The sequence below is a fragment of the Eurosta solidaginis genome, chromosome 2 (assembly GCF_040869045.1).
Source record: "Eurosta solidaginis isolate ZX-2024a chromosome 2, ASM4086904v1, whole genome shotgun sequence".
Taxonomy (NCBI): domain Eukaryota; kingdom Metazoa; phylum Arthropoda; class Insecta; order Diptera; family Tephritidae; genus Eurosta; species Eurosta solidaginis.
In genome coordinates this window covers 176,085,982-176,106,158 of record NC_090320.1, presented here as the reverse complement: position 1 = coordinate 176,106,158, position 20,177 = coordinate 176,085,982, and the positions used below count along the sequence as shown (strand labels likewise).

At 36.8% G+C, this 20,177-nt stretch overlaps 1 protein-coding gene across 4 annotated transcripts in view; it reads right to left on the bottom strand.

The window, feature by feature from the left end:
* Positions 1-20,177, bottom strand: part of LOC137240343 (probable G-protein coupled receptor CG31760) — a 1,391,529-nt gene that overhangs the window by 1,043,726 nt on the left and 327,626 nt on the right. The gene's annotated exons all lie outside the window — the stretch shown is intronic.

Sequence of the window (20,177 nt, the reverse complement as noted above, 5' to 3'; positions counted from 1 at the left end):
CCACAAGACACAGCAGATAGAATTGAAATTGCCCCTACCCAAAAGTTCGACCCAAAGGGGGGGGGGGGGCGACATCAGAATTCGTTTTAGAGGTATGGTTCCTTCGGCAAAGTTTCTTATTTTGATCCCTAGAATATGATTTTCACAGAGCAATGGGCGATTTTTTGCCTCCCCACAAATCGACCCGGCCTAGTGTACATATATGGCTCGTAACCAAGCATGAAGTTCGGGAAGTTACTCGACCTTAGGAGAAATGGGTGAACGAGGTAACTCTCAGTTGCAGCGAAAGCAGAGTAAAGCAGCGAAAGCTGAGTAAACAGTAATCAGTTTTGATTTAAGCACGCTATTGGTTGTGAAGTATAAGTGTTATTGTGAGTACTTTCAAAGTAGTTTAATAAAGACAATTTTGCATTATTGAATATTGGAGTTATTTATTTAACGGTTTAGCGATTCGAGCATTAGCAGAAGATTTCAAATAAGCGGAATTTCACTAAATTCGTTACAATATATTAGATTTGGCATTTGTGGATGATGACTCTAAATATTCCATTAGTCGATGCATCAAAATAGTTTACGAAGTGGTAATTAATGCTCCTAACCACGGCAATAAACGATACAACTCATGTTATCTCTTTGACTTTGCGAAGGCCAATTTCAAGAAATTAAATCGTGATCTATCTCGAATAGTGTGGGAAATATTTTATTCTGATGTTTAGTAAAGCGTTTTTCACTTTTACTGTTGGAAAAATACGTACCTAAGCGGATTTTGTGTGCATTACGATACAAGCCAAGTATGGTTCACTAAAGAGCTGAACATTTTAAAAAATAAAGTCTCGGTCTTTCAAGTTGTCCAAAAAGACGGGTTTACATAACCATTACTTACAGTACTCGATTTTACACTCAGAGAAAAACGCCGTTCTAAAATCCAGCACCACCGGACTCAACTCAAGCTTTTCATGTTCTTACTTTTTTGTTCTTGAAAAACGAACGACCTGTTCTTAAAACAACAACCTTGTTCTTGAACTGACACCATTTTCTTGAAAAAAGAACGGCCGGTCTTAAAATATGAACAAATGCTCTATTAATGAGAACGATGTTCTTAAATAAAGCCCAAGAAAAAAAAAATGGTACAATTCGTGTGCACTACAATGTTAAATACACCATTTGGCACCAGCTATCAAGCACTTGTAGTGGCCCAGCGGCTATGATGTTGCGCTTGCGATCGTGTTGCGCGAGTTCGATCACCGCCAAACTCTGAATTTTTTAAAACAATTTTTTTTTGTTCTATTTTTTGAACTCTTATTTTTCGTTCAGTTACATTCACATATCCACAGGTAATTCTCAAACTTGTTATGAAATGTTTTAAGTATATATGCAGATTACATCTTTAAATAAGAGAAATGTATGAGAAAATGCTTATTATGCATTTTTCTTAAACTTTTGAATTTTAGTAACAATTTTTTTGTTGTAAATATTCTTTATTTATGACAAAAATATTATTATTAATAAAAATTAAATAAATATATTTAAAAAAATACTTTCCCTCCCACCAAAGATCAAGCACGAACTGTTCTTAAATTGAGACCGAAAAATGTTAAATCGGCCCCAAATCGTTCTCGAAGCGTGAGAACGAAAAATTTTAAATTAAGCCCAAGTAGTGCTTGAAATGAGCACAGAAGGTTCCACATCAATACCAAAGTGGTCATAAAATACGAACGGTGTGCTTGGAAAAACTGTTCTTAAAACAAGCCCATCGGTCACAAGTTAAGAAAAAACGTACTTAACAGACTTTTGTCAACGAATGTTCTTAATTTTGAACTTGTTTCGTTCGTTTTAGAACGATTTTTTCTCTGAGTGTACGCTATAAGTATTTTCAGATGAACAAAAAGTGGTACGAGTACAAAGCTTATCTTTATAAAATGAAAAGAAATATAACTTGCAACCCGAAGGCATTTTACGGATCCGTAAACTCTAAATGGGCAGGGCCGTAGCTATACTTACATTTAACCGTTGGTTTAAGGTAGGGCGGAAGTAAATACCATCGAGGCAAGGCTTCTAAAATCAATCAGCGTGTATATCACTTACAGGTGCGACACATAAGCAGTTTTTCATATAGATGAGTTTAACACAAGCTTATGCATTATGAGTAGCTTGCACGTATTTTTATGGAGAATGGTAGAATGAGCGACACTGGGGCCATTTGATATTGAAAAGTAGCCAACTCCCCAATTTTGTCCCTAGCAAATCATAAGAAGAAGAATTTGACATTTGCCTTGGCTAAGGGTGTTGGCACACTTTGCAAGTGAAATTATTTTTCCCACTCGTTGGTAAATTTTCTAACATTTTTCGCAATTGAAAACTGTAATATAACAATCGAATACGACACAAAATATGTTAGCAAATATTTTTTTGTATAGGGAGAATGTTTACAACAGTGCTTCGCGAAATTTTGTATGTGAATGGGCAAGGCGTAATAAACTTCAATTGCCAAGTCTGAAGTTCCTTCATATTTACAAACGCAACATCTTGGTTGATTGTGGCGATGTTATTGGAATGTATAAACTTGTGTTAAACGCATCTATATGAAAAATGTCGTTGTGTCACCGCCTTTATCTCTAGGTCAGTGACGTACATTTAATACCTATTTGTTGACACATAATTATTGTGACAGTACATAAGCAATACTCATTGAGAATAAGCCAAAAAGATGGTTGAGCTTCCAGATTTAGGTGTGGAGATCCACGTCTAAGTTCGAGTGAGTGCTGGGTGGCCGATACGAGTAAATAGATATGACCAAAATTACCATTTCAGTTTATTGTTTCTGTAAACTTATTCTAATAATAAACATATGCACGAAATCAAGGTGAGAAAAAAACTCTCGAAAACGCTACGAGCCTGATGCAGGGTGAAAGGGTTTCCATCATCTATAAAATTCCAAGATAATATTTCCAGCTATGATCAATAGATTGCCGCCTTCTTTGCGGAATTTTTCAAATCAAATTACTCAATTGAGACCAACGCGTTGCAACGTTTCGCCTAATGAATACGCATACCATCTTGATTCATGTAATCCAATCAGAGCTCCGTTTACATCTTCAGATATGTACTATCTTATTTAGAAACTTTAGAACTATCGTATACATAAGCCCTGACAGCATCCCGACACACTTTCGTGAAAAATGTGCTGCATACATTTATCAGCCGCCAACAGATTTATTTAATTTATCTTTAACATATGGCGTTTTCCCAACAATGTGGAAAGAATCTTTTCTTGTCCCGCTTCATAAAAATGGAAGCAGGTCTTCAATAGAAAACTACCGGGGCATAGCCAAGTTATCCGCTATCCCAAAGTTATTTGAGGCTAATATTACCCACCACCTAACGTTCTCTATTTTCCCCATAATTTCAAGCTCGCAACATGGGTTCAGTAAGGGCAAATCAACCATCCCAATTTACTGGAATTTACCACTCACGTTTCTAATGGATTTAGAAAAAGCCTGAACACCGATGTAATTGACACCAATTTCAGTAAAGCTTTCGAAAAAGTATCACACCCATTACTTAACTTTTACTAGCATTCGTGGCGTGCTGACATGTTTTTGACTTGGTCGCATTGATCTCGTTTTTGTTTTCGCTTTTTAATTTGTATTTTGTTCTCGAGTTTTTGGTCTCAACTTAATTATGGATGACTTTTGCGGGAAATGTGGTAAGGTCGTACTGCCAATACAAGTGTGCCGTGTAGTGGCTGTAAAAAGCGCTTCCATCGTGCTTGCTGTGAGGGCGTCATCACTGAATATGTCGTCAAACTGATAAAAACAAATTATCACATACGCTACATGTGCGGGGAGTGTGTAAATGCGCCTGTTAATTATATCTGTAACTGTAATTTCGAAGCCATTTGACTCCGTCCTTGCCTCGCAAAAAATGGGGCTGGAAGCCATAACGACTGACTTTGAAGTAAAATCCAGGGATTTGTCTACCCAAAGAGAAGGCATAAGAAACTTAATTTGTTGTAACCAAACTGTTAACATAGGAGAAAAAATAGCAACAAAAGGAACGAAGGAAAAAACAAGTTCAAATAAGCGCATCTAAAGGTGTGTTAGAGTGTAGGCAATCCTTGAAAAGAATCGGAACCGGAAGCGCATTCATCTATGCCGGGTCCCAGGGTATATGGGAATAGATGGGAATGAAAAAGCGGAAGAAGTAGCTAAAAACGGCGCATCCCTTGAAGCTTGCTCCGTAGACGTCCCAATCAGATTTGGCGAGATTAGGAGAAGGCGAGAGGTGCACATTAACGACCCAGCGGGAAAGGTGTGGGTGCAAGCGCGGGGCTGTAAGGTGTCGAAGATTATGTGTAGGTCCTACAACCTTAGACTAACAAAGTTGTTTCTATCATTAAAAAGAGAGGACAGTATACTCATGGCGGGTATTCTGACTGGACAATGCATTCTGGCGTCACATGCCTTTAAATTAGCCTTGTTCAGTGATAGAAAATGTAGGAAGTCCGGGATGGAGGAGGAAACGATCCAGCACAACTCGTGCCCTGGTTTTAAAGTTTGGTCGTTAAATAAACTTATGGTAACACTACGGCCACCCCATTTTAAAACCCTCATTAATACCTTTAATTTGATACCCGTATCATACAAACACATTATAGAGCCACCTTTATGGCGTTATCTCGAAAAGGCGGACACCTATAGAACTAATGCCCACTCCCGTTTAAAATACTCTTTAATAAACATTCCAGGGTTACCCTAGGTTCATTTTCCTACATGGTGATTTTTCCTTATTTGACAAAGGATGAAGGAAAATCGTTCCAAAAAATGTCACCCCAATTTGGTCAGTATTTCCCAAACGTATGTGATATGGAATTAAAAACCACTTATAAACCATCTACGAAACCATACGAAACTAACGCATCTATAATTATACTCAGATGATAGCTGAAGGGAGATAGCAAAGGCAAGTTGCTCCACTTTTTATACTCAGTTGAGCAGAGCTCACAGAGTATATTAACTTTGATTGGATAACGCTTGGTTGTACAGGTATAAAGGAATCGAGATAGATATAGACTTCCATATATCAAAATCATCAGTATCGAAAAAAAATTCGATTGAGCCATGTCCGTCCGTCCGTCCGTCTGTCCGTTAACACGATAACTTGAGTAAGTTTTGAGGTATCTTGATGAAATTTGGTACTTAGGTTCCTGGGCACTCATCTCAGATCGCTATTTAAAATGAACGATATCGGACATTAACCACGCCCACTTTTTCGATATCTAAAATTTCGAAAAAGTGCGATAATTCATTACCAAATACGGATTAAGCGATGAAACTTGGTAGGTGAGTTGAACTTATGACGCAGAATAGAAAAATAGTAAAATTTTGGACAATGGGCGTGGCACCGCCCACTTTTAAAAGAAGGTAATTTAGAAGTTTTGCAAGCTGTAATTTGGCAGTCGTTGAAGATATCATGATGAAATTTGGCAGGAACGTTACTCTTATTACTATATGTCTGCTTAATAAAAATTTGCAAAATCGGAGAACGACCACGCCCACTTTAAAAAATTTTTTTTTTTAAATTCAAATTTTAAAAGAAAAGTTAATATCTTTACAGTATATAAGTAAATTATGTCAACATTCAACTCCAGTAATGATATGTTGCAACAAAATACAAAAATAAAAGAAAATTTCAAAATGGGCGTGGCTCCGCCCTTTTTCATTTAATTTGTCTAGGATACTTTTAATGCCATAAGTCGAACAAAAATTTACCAATCCTTGTGAAATTTGGTAGAGGCTTAGATTCTAGGACGATAGTTGTTTTCTGTGAAAAAGGGCTAAATCGGTTGAAGCCACGCCCAGTTTTTATACACAGTCCACCGTCTGTCCTTCCGCTCGGCCGTTAACACGATAACTTGAGCAAAAATCGATATATCTTTACTAAACTCTGTTCACGTAATTACCTGAACTCACTTTGTATTGGTGTAAAAAATGACCGAAATCCGACTATGACCACGCCCACCTTTTCGATATCGAATATTACGAAAAATGAAAAAAATGTCATAATTATATACCAAATACGAAAAAAGGGATGAAACATGGTAATTGTATTGGTCTATTGACGGAAAATATAACTTTAGAAAAAACTTGGTAAAATGGGTGTGACACCTACCATATTAAGTAGAAGAAAATGAAAAAGTTTTGCAGGGCGAAATCAAAAGCCCTTGGAATCTTGGAAGGAATACTGTTCATGGTATTACATATATAAATAAATTAGCGGTACCCGACAGATGATGTTCTGGATCACCCTGGTCCACATTTTGGTCGATATCTCGAAAACGCCTTCATATATACAACTAAGGACCACTCCCTTTTAAAACCCTCATTAATACCTTTAATTTGATACCCATATCGTACAAACACATTCTAGAGTCACCCCTGGTCCACGTTTATGGCGATATCTCGAAAAGGCGTCCACCTATAGAACTAAGGCCCCCGCCCTTTTAAAATACTCATTAACACCTTTCATTTGATACCCATATTGTACAAACGCATTCTAGAGTGACCCCTGGTCCACGTTTATGGCGATATCCCGAAAAGACGTCCACCCATAGAAATAAGGCCCAATCCCTTTTAAAACACTTATTAACACCTTTCGTTTGATACCCATATTGTACAAACGCATTCTAGAGTCAAGCCTGGTCCACTTTTATAACGATATTCCGAAAAGGCGTCCACTTGTAGAACTAAGGGCCACTACCTTTTAAAATACTCATTAACACCTTTCTTTTGATACCCGTATAGTACAAACAAATTCTAGAGTCACCCCTGGTCCACCTTTATGGCGATATCTCGAAAAGGCGTCCACATATAGAACTAAGGCCCACGCCCTCTTAAAATACTCATTAATACCTTTCATTTGATACCCATATCGTACAAAATAAATTCTAGAGTCACCCCTGGTCCACCTTTATGGCGATATCTCGAAAAGGCGTCCATCTATAGAACTTAGGCCCACGCCCTTTTAAAATACTCATTAATACCTTTCATTTGATACCCATATCGTACAAAATAAATTCTAGGGTCACCCCTGGTCCACCTTTATGGCGATATCTCGAAAAGGCGTCCCCTATAGAACTTAGGCCCACTCCCTTTTAAAATTATCATTAACACATTTTATTTGATACCCATATCGTACAAACAAATTCTAGAGTCACCCCTGGTCCATCTTTATGGCGATATCTCGAAAAGGCGTCCATCTATAGAACATAGGCCCACGCCCTTTTAAAATACTCATTAATACCTTTCATTTGACACCCATATCGTACAAAATAAATTCTAGAGTCACCCCTGGTCCACCTTTATGGCGATAAATATTTGCAAACGTCAAGCTGTATAGTTTGTTCTGTATCTGTGCTCTTGTCTTTTTTGATAAACAAATTGTTTAATATTGTTAAAGATAGTTTTATTGTTGACATAAGTAGTGAAGTGAATTCATTGAGTGTGCTAATTAAAGAAATTCAATTAATTTCAGTTGTTTTAGTTAAATATTTAAAATAAAAAGTTAATTTTTCATTAATTTGCATATACACACACTTATTTACATACAATTGATTTGCCGAGTGTTTTCTGCATTGCATTGTGTTGTTGCTGTTGATAGGCATCAGTTTTAATAGTGTAATTGTTTTTATTTTTGAATTTGCGCGTACACTTCATTTCTCCTTCTTAGTGTCACAGCTGTTTGCGCGGTTTGTTCAGTGTTATCACAGTGCATCTCAAACTGCTCATACAGTGCATCCAAACTGTTTTTTTTATTTTTTCTATATAACCCGCTGTGCTATTTTTCAATTAATCAACTTACTCTCACTAATTTATTAATTTCTTTTTTCTGTCGCTTAAATTTTATTAAAATGTCTTGCCTATATGCGAACTGCTTGATAAAAAGTGATTCCCATCCCTTCGTGTAATGCTGGCTTTGCGATGGGCTCGCCCATATGAAATGTGCCGGTTTGTCAGCAAGAGTGGTTGACGCTCTCAACGATAGTGATAAGGGAGTTCGTTGGGCCTGTTTGAAATGTAGACCAACTGAGATTGATCTTTTCAAGGTTTTCAAACAGGCTCGTGATGGGTTCTCTCAAATAGGCAGGGAAATTGACGCACTGTCCAGAAATTCATCCAGTATGAAAACTTATTTAAGCCTTTCAAATATCCGGATGACTTAACTAACGTAAACCAACATAGAAATTGTAATGCCTCCTCTAGTGCTCCGACACTCAATGCCGTTGCTGAAGTTCCTCCACCCGTAGTTACAGCACCCCCAACTATCGAATTAATAAATCCGGCATCTCCAAGTCCCTTACCAGCTCAGTCATCTTCATCCAAGGTTTCTTTAACAAAACCTAAAAAATATTCTGCAAAAGATAATCAAGATCCACAAAACCCTTCTACGGAATCCGAACCGCCGTCTAACAATCTTATTGTTGTCCCTATTAAAAAATCTGTTTTTGTGTCAAGATTTGATAAAGACACCACAGAAGAGGACCTAAAGTCGTACATCATCGCTAAGCTTAAATTTGAAAACGTGACAGTTCGAAAATTCAATTTTAACTATCCTAGGGATATTTCGTCTTTTAGGATTGATGTCTGCGCACAACATTTTGATACTATATTAAATAATTCTTTTTGGCCGCCCGGTGCTTTTGTGCGGGAATTCGAGCGTAGGTGTAATACTAATATTTCAAATCTTGCTACACTTCCACATAACAATATTGCATCAAAAAACTGAATGTTAAATCGGTCCTAAATTTGTTTAATCAAAATGTTAGAGGTTTAAACACTAAACAAACTGAATTGTATTTGAAATCGTTTAACTGCAATTACAACATTATCGCTTTAACTGAAACTTGGCTAAAACCTCATGTATTTAAGTCAGAGATTCTTTGCCATGATTACCAAATATACAGAAATGATCGCTTGAACAGAATTGGAGGTGGAGTTTTGCTTGCGGTACATTCTTCTGTACCTTCAGCTGAGGTTAATTTACCCATTATTGATTCTACAGAATTCAAATGCATTAGAATCAATCTCGGAATGGGTTGTGTCTATATCGCGGTCTGCTATATCTCACCATCTTCTGATCCTTCGGTGTATATGGATCATATTTCCCTGCTCAAAATTGTTAATTCATTGATGAAGCCCATTGATTCGATGATAGTCCTGGGTGACTTTAATCACCCGCATGTATTATGGACCATATCTGATCAGAATATTGTACCTATTTCTGCTAACCTGTCCAACAACGAATTTTTAGCCGAAATAACTGAACTTTGCCTTAAACAGATAAATATAATTCCTAACATGTTCGGGAGGACCCTTGATTTGGTATTTGTCGATGATACATCAAAATATACTCTAAGCCGGGGTGAACCTCATACTGTACCTGAAGACCCTTACTATCCTTCCCTGGAAATAGCATACGAATTCGAAAGAAATTCTCCGAGTAGCATTGCTACTAAATACGACTCTAGTTTCAGATTTCAATTCGCGAAGGCTAATTTTAGTAAACTTAATCAAACTTTATCTACAGTGGCTTGGCTCAAATATGGTGTAGATATTGACAAAAATGTTTCTGACTTTTATACCACCATTTACGGTATTTTGGAAAAACACGTACCTAAGCGAAAACGTGTGTCTACCGAATCAGTCCAAATATGGTTCACTAAAGAGCTGAAGTCCTTAAAAAACAGAAAATCTCGCTTCTTCAAATTATACAAAAGGTCGGGCTCTCACTCCGATTACTTGCATTACTCTATTTTGCGTCATAAATATTTTGAATTAAACAAAAAGTGCTATAATACGTACATCTGTAAGATGAAAAGGAAAATAACTTGCAATCCGAAAGCTTTCTATAATTTCGTGAACTCTAAACGTAGGGTTAAAGGGTTTCCTTCTGCTTTAAAATACCAGGGTGATTTGTCTAGCGACGATCAAGATATTGCTAACTTCTTTGCACAATTTTTCAAGTCCAACTATTCCAATGAATTTAATACTTTTTCAAATGAATATCCATTTCAGCTTAACTCACTTAACACCATTAATATTCCAGAAATATATCCAGATGAAGTTTTTTCATATTTAACGTCTTTGAAAGAATCTTACAAGTACGGTCCTGATTTAATTCCCACTTGTTTTCTTAAAAAATGCGCTGAACACATTTATCAGCCTCTAACTGATTTATTCAATATGTCCCTCAAAAGTGGAGTCTTTCCTTCTGCTTGGAAGGAATCTTTTCTCATACCCCTTCACAAAAGTGGTAGTAGGTCGTGTGTAGAGAACTATCGAGGAATAGCAAAGTTGTCGGCCACCCCAAAGTTGTTTGAAGCTATCGTTACCAATCAGCTAACATTTTCACCGCAACACGGATTCTGTAAAGGCAAATCTACCATTACTAATCTACTTGAATTCACAACTCGTGTTTCTAAGGGATTTAGAGAAAATCTTCACACAGATGTTATTTATACTGATTTCAATAAAGCATTTGACAAAGTATCCCACTCCTTACTTATCTACAAGCTGGATCGGCTTGGCTTCCAACCTGGTCTCACCCAGTGGATCTCGTCGTATCTCTGCGGTCGAACGCAAAAAGTTATTTTTAAAAATACTTTTTCAAATGTCATCGATGTTCCCTCTGGCGTCCCACAAGGCAGCCACCTTGGTCCAATTCTGTTCTTGCTATTTATTAATGATATCTGTACCACTATAAAATATTCCAAAATCTTAATGTATGCTGATGATGTAAAACGTTTTAGGTCTTATGCGTCTATCGAAGAACGTCCCTTGCTTCAAGCGGATTTAAACTGCGTAGTTACTTGGTGCAACGTAAATTCAATGCTGCTGAACCTCAATAAATGCAAATTCATGTGCCTATCTCGAAGATCTTTGCCAGCAGCCTCTTACGTAATTAATAATATTTGTCTTCTATCAGTAAAGTTTGAGGACTTGGGAGTCACGATAGATGCTAAACTTAGTTTCAACCTTCATATTAATGCTGCTGTCAATAAGGCTAGAGGTGTTCTTTCATACGTGAAACGGTGGTCCAAAGAATTTAGTGACCCTTATGTAACTAAAGCCCTTTTCATCACCTTAGTTAGACCGATACTAGAATACGGATCAATAGTCTGGAATCCACAATATCGAGTTCATGCAGATAGACTTGAATCAATACAAAAGCAATTTCTACTTTTCTCTTTAAGGAATTTTCAGTGGGACTCTGCGTATAATCTTCCACCTTATACTAGTCGGTTGAAGCTTATCAATCTTCCAACTCTTGCAAGTCGTAGAGAAATGCTACGCGTTATATTTATGGCTAAACTCCTGAATGGACTGATTTCTAGTCCAATTCTTTTGAACGAAGTAAATTTCAACGTCCCATCACGGGTGTCAAGACATTACAAACCTCTTCTTTTGAGGCAGTGTAGAACTAATTTCGAATTAAATGAATCTTTTCGGTGTTTGTGTCATGATTTTAACACTCATTCTAATTCATTTGATATAACGGATTCACTTTTTACCATAAAGAAAACTGTCTTATCCTATCTTAACTCTTAACAAAAAAAAAAAAAAATCAAATAAATTAAAAATGTTCACTTATTTAACAATGTAGTATATATATGTATAATTTCTATGTAATTCTAACTGTTATGTATAGTACTCAGCTGATGATTTTTATTCTGTAGCTGAGCAGTTTTAGATCTCGACGCTTAACAAACCTCCGCCTATCAACAACTCGGCAATAACAAATCCGTGCGTCATGCGGATGCGCCCCTCGCGCCGGTCGGGCGGGCTTTGGAGGGTTTAATCCGTTGGGTATTATTATTATTATTATTATCTCGAAAAGGCGTCCACCTATAGAACTTAGGCCCACTCCCTTTTAAAATTATCATTAACACATTTCATTTGATACCCATATCGTACAAACAAATTCTAGAGTCAGGCCTGGTCCACCTTTATGGCGATATCCCTAAATGGCGTCCGTCTATATTACTATGGCCCACTTCCTCTTAAAATATTCTTTAATACCTTCCATTAGATACACATGTCATACAAACACATTCCAGGGTTACCCTATGTTCTTTTTACAACATGGTGATTTTCCCTTACTTTGTCTCCAAAGCTCTCAACTGAGTAGGTAATGTTCGGTTACACCCGAACTTAGCCTTCCTTACTTGTTAGTATTACCTTTTGTATGTATCCATACATCCATTCAATACAATTTTGTCTCCAAAGCTCTCAGCTGAGTATGTAATATTCGGTTACACCCGAACTCAGCCTTCCTTACTTGTTTTTGTTTTGCCCTGAAGAATAGGCACAGATACAAACTCACACTTGTGCAAAGAAAAAGCACTTCCATATGAAGCCAAGATTTTTCGGCATGATATTCAAATTTACACTAACAAATTGACAACACAAAATTTTTCAAAAAGATTTTAGAAAAATCTAAATTCAAAATGTATACATTAAGGGGACCATCAAATGTCTTTAAACATTTAAAATAAATTTTTATTTAGTGAAAAATTTTGAACAGCCCTGGTCTAGAGCATCAGTATCAGGACCTCTTCGGACCTCGACGACTGCATTCAAGCGGGCTTCTTCCCCCGCTGATGGAAACGTCAAAGGCAGGCTTTTTTGCTGAAACCTGGTGAGATGATCGACCAGCCATTCTCATACAGGCCACTTTGTATGTTGGATTCGATAGGAAAGATTTTCGAGCGTATTATCTGTTAGTGCCTGCAGCAGCGCCTTGTTGGACGGCCATAACCGTTTAAACGGTTAAGCGCCAATTAAGCAAGTAAGTCTACAGCAGACCCTGGAAAGCCCAGGTGGCTTGTCAAACAGTCAGTTTGGATTACGAAAGTCAAGATCCACGACAGATGCAATACAAACAGTTGTCAATATAGCCCGTGCAGCCATAACCGGAGGTCAAAATAAAATTAAGCTGTGTGCATTGATTACTTTGGATATAAAATATGCTTTTAACGCAATTGGTAGCTGTTTCAGCGACAGAGTACTCCGCTTTGATACGGATGTGGGATCAAGAAAGCACAACACCACCGGCGCGCCGCGGTGTCAGTCAGTGTTCTATTCTGTTATGCGTTGTATGACGGTGTGCTACAAATCGACCTTCCCGGAGCCACGAAAATTATCGGCTATGCAGATAATATTGTAGTAGTAGCAGTGGCCAAGAAGCTAGAACTGCTCCATGCATTATGTAATGACGAGGTAGGAAGAATAAAGAAATGGCTGACGAACATGGGGCTGTAAATGGCAAGCAATAAGACAGAACTGGTGTTGGTGTCCTCAAACCATAGGAGACTATGAAATAAATTCGACGCCTTTCTTGATGTATTGTAGAGTGAACATTGACTGGAAACTAACTCTTAAGGAGCACTTCAGGGCGGTGGAAGATACACTATCTAGAGTTAGTGAAGCCCTAACACGAATAATGCCCAACATTAGCGGCCCTAGCGAAGCTACCCGTCAGCTTCTATCCAAAACAGTGGTGTAGTGAGGTTTTCTTGCACCCGGGGAAAAATATTTTTTTGGATAGTGCAGTCAGATAGTACAGTCGCTAAATACGCTTCTCTAAAACTCATCCCCGGATTTTGTAATCTGGGCTACACCGCGATCAATCCTCCTCAAGATTTCATACCAGAAATGAACTAATGTTATGAAACTAAAATCTAGTATATTTTGCAACTGAACTGTAGCTTCGCTTCTGGTGTCACTTGTGGTGTTAATGTTCTCTGCTAATTGTTTTAAGTGTTCTACTACATTTTCTAGCCCATCGACGATAATGCTAACCGCTTTCATTCTCGCGCTCCATGTTCAGATTCACGTTTGACATTTTTTGTTAAAGAATTTTTTAATAATTCCCAGCGTAACGTTGGACGTGAGAAAAAAAGATATATGCTTTCAATTACACTGGATCACAAATTCCAATTTTTTTTTCTGCACCAGAGACGCCATTATGAAATTCATATGTAAAATCTCTCCCTGATTCCGAAAATCAAGGTCATTTTTTCATTCTATTGTAACGTTTTTGAGATGTTTACGAATTACCGTTTTTTCAAAAAAAAAATAAAAATTGGGTCCACTTAATCATATATATCTCAAGAACGAATTGAGCAATTCCAAAACGGTTTGAAGCTTTTAAAAGGTAGGGCCTGGCCCTAGGATTCAAAGATAACGAACAATCATTACAGCTTTTTTCAATTTTTTTTGTAAAAATATAAAAAATTTGTACTTTGCGAGGAAGGATCTCGAAAACTTTTTATTTTTTGCAGATTTTTTTTCTCTCTAAGCTCTGTTTTATTACAAAAAGAAAAAATAACTAATACAAAAGTTATAAGCATTCAAGTAAATATATCCATTTAATACTTAAGTACCCTGTGTTAGTATTCGTATATCAGTTAGTTATCAAGTAGATTTTCGAAGGGTTATTAGATACAAAAACTAAGACTAACTAACTAAAAACAATGAAAAACCATGGACACCGAATACTGTGGACACCACATGTCGAGTCGAATTAATTTTTTCGGAAACCGGAACAAAAAGGTGCGTTGTAAAAATTAGGAATTTGCTCCCTTTTAATGCATACCTGACTAATTTCTGAAACTATCTATTTAGGCGACATATGAAATTTATTACACCAATGAAGTGGAGGGAACCAATTTGCCATTCAACGGACTGCTAATTTGTGCTACAAAAGTGCTTGGGGTTGGAAAGTCAAGAAAAGCAACCTATGCGAGCGTATCTATAGTGTCATTACCAGAACTAAATTCAACGGAAGCTACATTGCCAGAATCAAATTTAACTTTAATTCCGGCTCCAGTTTCATTGTCAACAGCAATATCTGATTACGCGGCATCATGTTGTACTGGATTTCAAATGGAAAATGAAAGAAACTCTTTGTCACAAGCAAAACTCAATGGTTGGATAAGGGATTTGGAATTGTCAAAGGAAAAGGCTGAACTACACGCCTCTCGTATGCAACAATTAAAATTTGTTTCATTGTTTGTTAAGGCAACATATTATAGAACTCGTCACGAACAATTTTCCAAGTACTATACGAAGGATGACAGTGGTTGTTACTGCAAAGACATTGCTGGTCTATTCAAACAGTTTGGTGAACCATATGATTCAAAAGAGTGGCGATTGTTCATTGACGGCAATATTTTAAGTTTAAAGGCCGTATTATTGCATATTGGCAACCAAAAGCCATCTATCCCGATCGCGCATGCAGTAAATACGAAGGAAACGTATGAGATAATGCAAAAATTGCCCAAATTAATTAAATACGAAGAACATGATTTAAAAATATGTGCCGATCTTAAATTCGTTGGAATGCTATGTGGTCTACAAAGTGGATACACAAAATACTGTTGCTTTCTATGCAAATGGGATAGCCGAGCTCGTTAAGACCACTACATCATAAAGGATTCGCCAGAACGAATCGAGTTTCAGGTTGGGGTGATTAACATAAAATACTCCCTCTTCGTGATTTTTTTTAGATCCTTATTTCGTCGCCCGGCTGCTCAAAATATCGGGATCTAAAGAGGAATTTACGGAAGTTCTTTTTAAAACCATCGCAATGCCGGTTGTTGTTCTGATACCATACCAGCGCTTTGTCTTTTAGAAGATCCGCTAACGCCCTGGGGCGATCGATTTCATATCCGGCCGCCAGTTCTTCGGACTATTGTTGTGGCGTATATACTTGACTGCTCCATCCTTTTATTTTCCCTGTATCTCCATGTTCAATTTTCCTCTGCTGAATGCTTCCTCGTTGTCACCTCGATTTAAGATGTCTCTGTGGGTTTTTGTTTATTAACCTACTCGGGCACCATAATGTGACGGTATTTGTCGGTTGATAAAATGTGGCGGACCTTCTCAGTGCTAGGGTGTGCTCGGTCCGTTCAAGGTTCCTTAAAATAGGGGGAGAGGGTGCCTAGATATTGATAAAGTAGAAGAAAGGTGTTTTCGGATTAAATTACAAAGGTATATTTATTGAATTCAAAAAAATCTTAGCGGCTACCCTACTCTATTGCCCAATTTAGATAAGAGTTAGCGTGGGTAGAAACACTCTGTTAATATCTACGGTCTGCTGGAGTACAGTCTTCCGGCCGAATATAAAACTAAACTTAAATGAAGTAGAAGCCTTCGTGTGACTTGTTAATCGGTGATGAAGCCCACCGACTCATATGCATATCTTATATTTATGCTATTTCTGCACACAGGCGGACTGTTATTCTAAACTAAGAATTAATGATTTACAAACTTCTATCAATCTGTGAGCACATAGTCGGCTATCTTACAACAACAGTTATATCACGGTAAACACTAAAACTATATTAAATACGAAAATAAGCCTAAGCTATTTTCGTTGCACTCTATTAATATGTATATTAGACTGACCCGATTTTGCAACATATCTTTATATTTTTTATGCTGAATGCTAAAAACCTTCCAATAGGTCTCAGAGGTCATTTCCCAGAGTATGGAGGCGAATCTCGAAAATTTACCCGATGCGAGTATCCGTTTTTTTACGAATTTTGGGCACTCCATTTTAGAGCTTCCTTGGACAGAAGGCGGGGATGATTGATGATAAAAAATTAATCCGATAATAGGCTAACTGTATGTTTTCGAGGTCGCTGAGCAAGATGCCGGTATTAGTTTTTCTCTAAAATTAATATATCACGAAAAATTGACAAAAAATGTACAAAAAATAGGAAATTATCACTTTGAATGCTAAAATAAAACTGCTTAAAAATTTTGTTTTCCAACGTAATACTGCATAATGTAGGAAATTTGAAAGGCTTTGAGATGCAAAAAAGCCGTCTCAATTTGAAACAACTCGCTTCGAGATATGAACAAAATACTTAAATGATCTTAATACGAAAAACAGTAGTATTACGTGTAATCGGGTCAATGACTCTGGGAATGTACTCTTGAGGTTAATTCTAAGTTTTTAAACTTTTAATTCGTTAATAATTCTGATATTTTTTTAACTTTATTTTGCAACTTTTTAAAATTAAATATTCATCAAAGTTTCCATTTTTAAAAAATCAAAAATTTTTCCGTCCGCGCTAACTATAGTTTAAATCCCTCAAGTTTATTACAAATAAAGATATTCCAAAAGACATCACTCAAATTTTTCCCCTTTTTGCAACTGGGAAACACTTTTCTATTGAAATCAACATTTGTAATGAGATTCTGATATCCTTCTTCGGTTGCTGTAAGTGTCCCGTTCAGATTCTCTAACATATTTACAAAACGTTCTGCCACATCATATGTCACTCTGAAATTTTTCACTCTTTCCAAGCCCAGAAGATAACCTTTATCTCGCGCTCACGCCAGACGATTTTTCTTTCAAAAATCCGTCGATATTCCGGCCAGAGTAAAGAATTCGAGGATCTTCGAGGTTATCAAGTCCTTCATTTTAATTCACGGATATCTTCTAGAGCAACGGGGATGCGATAGCCTTTCATTTCTTGACTTTTCTTCTCAAACGACCATACCATACTTTTTTTCAGGGTGATATTCAAAGGCAAATCAAAAAAATATAAACCAATTGTGAGCTCATTCAGGTACCAAGTATGGCCAAGGAATGTCTTTAAAGCTACATCGTATACTCCTTCATTGATATTATCTCCATAATTGTAGATCGCTTGTAAGAGCTGGATGTCGTTTTCGGGAGCGTGTGTAGGTAGTTCACATGTAGACCGGTATTCCATGTAAATGTCAAAAAAATGAAAATTTCCAAAGGAAACAACTCGTTCTCCATTAAGAGAAAGTAATCCCGGAAAAGGTAGATCTTCAAACAGTATGTTACTTGTGCCACCCATCGGGCACGGTGCACTGCTTCAGGAGCCCTAATTGTTATTTTTAAATCTACCGGTTTTGCCATCACCAACGGTGATAGATCTAGATATTCGGCGTAATCGTACCCTGCGTGATTCGCTTTTTTTCTAGAAAACTCCAAAAATGATTAAAAAAATACAATATCGGAATTATTAACGAATTTAAAGTTCAGAAACTTAGAATTAACCTCAAGAGTCAATTACCAAAGTCATTAACCCGGTTACACGTAATATTACTGTTTTCGTATTAGGATAATTTAAGAAAGCTGTTCAAATTTCCTATATTATACAGTATTACATGTTGGAAAACAAACTTTTAAACAGTTTTATTTTAGCATTCAAAGTGACAATTTCCTATTTTTTGTATATTTTTCGTGATTTTTTCGAGATATATTAATTGTAGAGAAAAACTAATACCGGCATCTTGCTCAGCGACCTCGAAAACATATAGTTCGCTTATTATCGGATCAATTTTTTATCACCAACTATCCCCGCTTTCTCTACAAGGAAGCTCTAAAACGGAATGGCCAAAATTCGTTAAAAATGGACACTCGCATAGGGTAAATTATAAGATAACATACATTTCCCATTTTTAGGTTGGGTGCGAGTTCGCCTAAATTTTAGGTACCTAAACTATTGTTCCACTGGAACTTTTCAGCACTGCAAAAATTTAGGAAAAAATTGTCAAAAACTGTGCGAGTTCATTTCACAATATAAATTGTTTGTTTATGAGGGGAGAAAACTCCAAAAATTTAAATATCAAATTTTATGGTGTTTGCAGTGGTTTTACATACTTAGACAGGCCAGAGGTCAAGGGACATCTACGGTTAGTATTACTGGATAGCAAGACAAAGGCTCCAGCTTATATGGGTATTTTTGCCTAACGTCGGGCGTGGAGTAGATGCCAGGGACAGAGACGTTTGCCAACATTTGAAGTGGATGTAACTACGATTATGCATGCCACCAATAACCTACTTATATTGGAACAATTAGTATACACGTCTGCCAAATATGTATTTGCAGATTGTGATCCATATTTTATAATATTTATTCGATTCTTTTGCCGCTGATATCAGCGAGAATCCATTCGAGACCACCACTTCTTCAACTTCAACAAACGATCGGACATTAACCGCAGCATGAGTCCTCGCCCTCTGATATATTTGGTACCTTTAATGAAAGGACAAACGTATTTGATTTGCATACAAAATTTTAAAAACAAAATACAAAATTTAGGTTGAAAAGTATGCTCGAAAAAATTCCAAATTTTTTCTTTTGCACTGCCTTGCCGACAGTTTCCAGTGATTTAGGTTTTTTGTGTATTTAGGTAGCAATTTAGACAAACTCGCACACAGCCTTAAGCTGCAGACATTGGTGCTTTATCGGTAACCATATCGGTAACTTTATAACAGCTGATTCGACCAACCTTATGAGAATCAATGCAATCGATTATTGGTGCCGCTAAGGTCGTAACCGTATCGTAGCCAACCAATTGGTTTTTGGTTTACCATCGTAACGATAAACAGCTGATTACGTTAGGGATACGACTACAGCGATACGACAAACGGCACCAATGACTACAGCTTTAATTTTTTCATACATTTGGTTTGTATGCTTGTATGTATACATACATGCATGCCATTTATATATTATTGTTGTTGTAAGCCGCTCTCACATTATTAGTTTTAATTTCCATTCGTACCTTTCTTATATTTAAAGCTTTAGTTTAATACTATTTTCACACACACGGCTTATTGAATAATAATAAATGTAGTTTTCTAGGCGCTTATTGAGAGCTCAATCTTCCCTACAAAATTCGAATCTATACCCTGCAAAAATCGTGTGACCAAAAACGCACACAGCTACACGAATTTTTGACAGGGGTGACGATTTGGAATGAAAAATTCTCCAAATGAAATAGCATGTTGACAAATTTAGCTTTCCCACAATGTATCGTGCTCTCTCGCACCTATTATTTTTATAGGGATAGCAAAATACGTCATTTTTGCGTGCAAAAAAATCCGCCATTTCTAATTCAGCACAGACAGCAAAACATTTGGTGGTGGACAATTTTTTCAATTTTGAGAGTTTTAAATGGAATATCTCCGGAAAGATTTAAAATTAAGAGGGAGTTCTCCAGATCACAAATATATATATTTTAACGTGCGCAAACTTATAATTTAAAAGTTATTTGGGGTTAAAGTTTGCAAATTTCTATACAAATTTTATATGTGTATACGTACATATATATATGTGGCCGCAC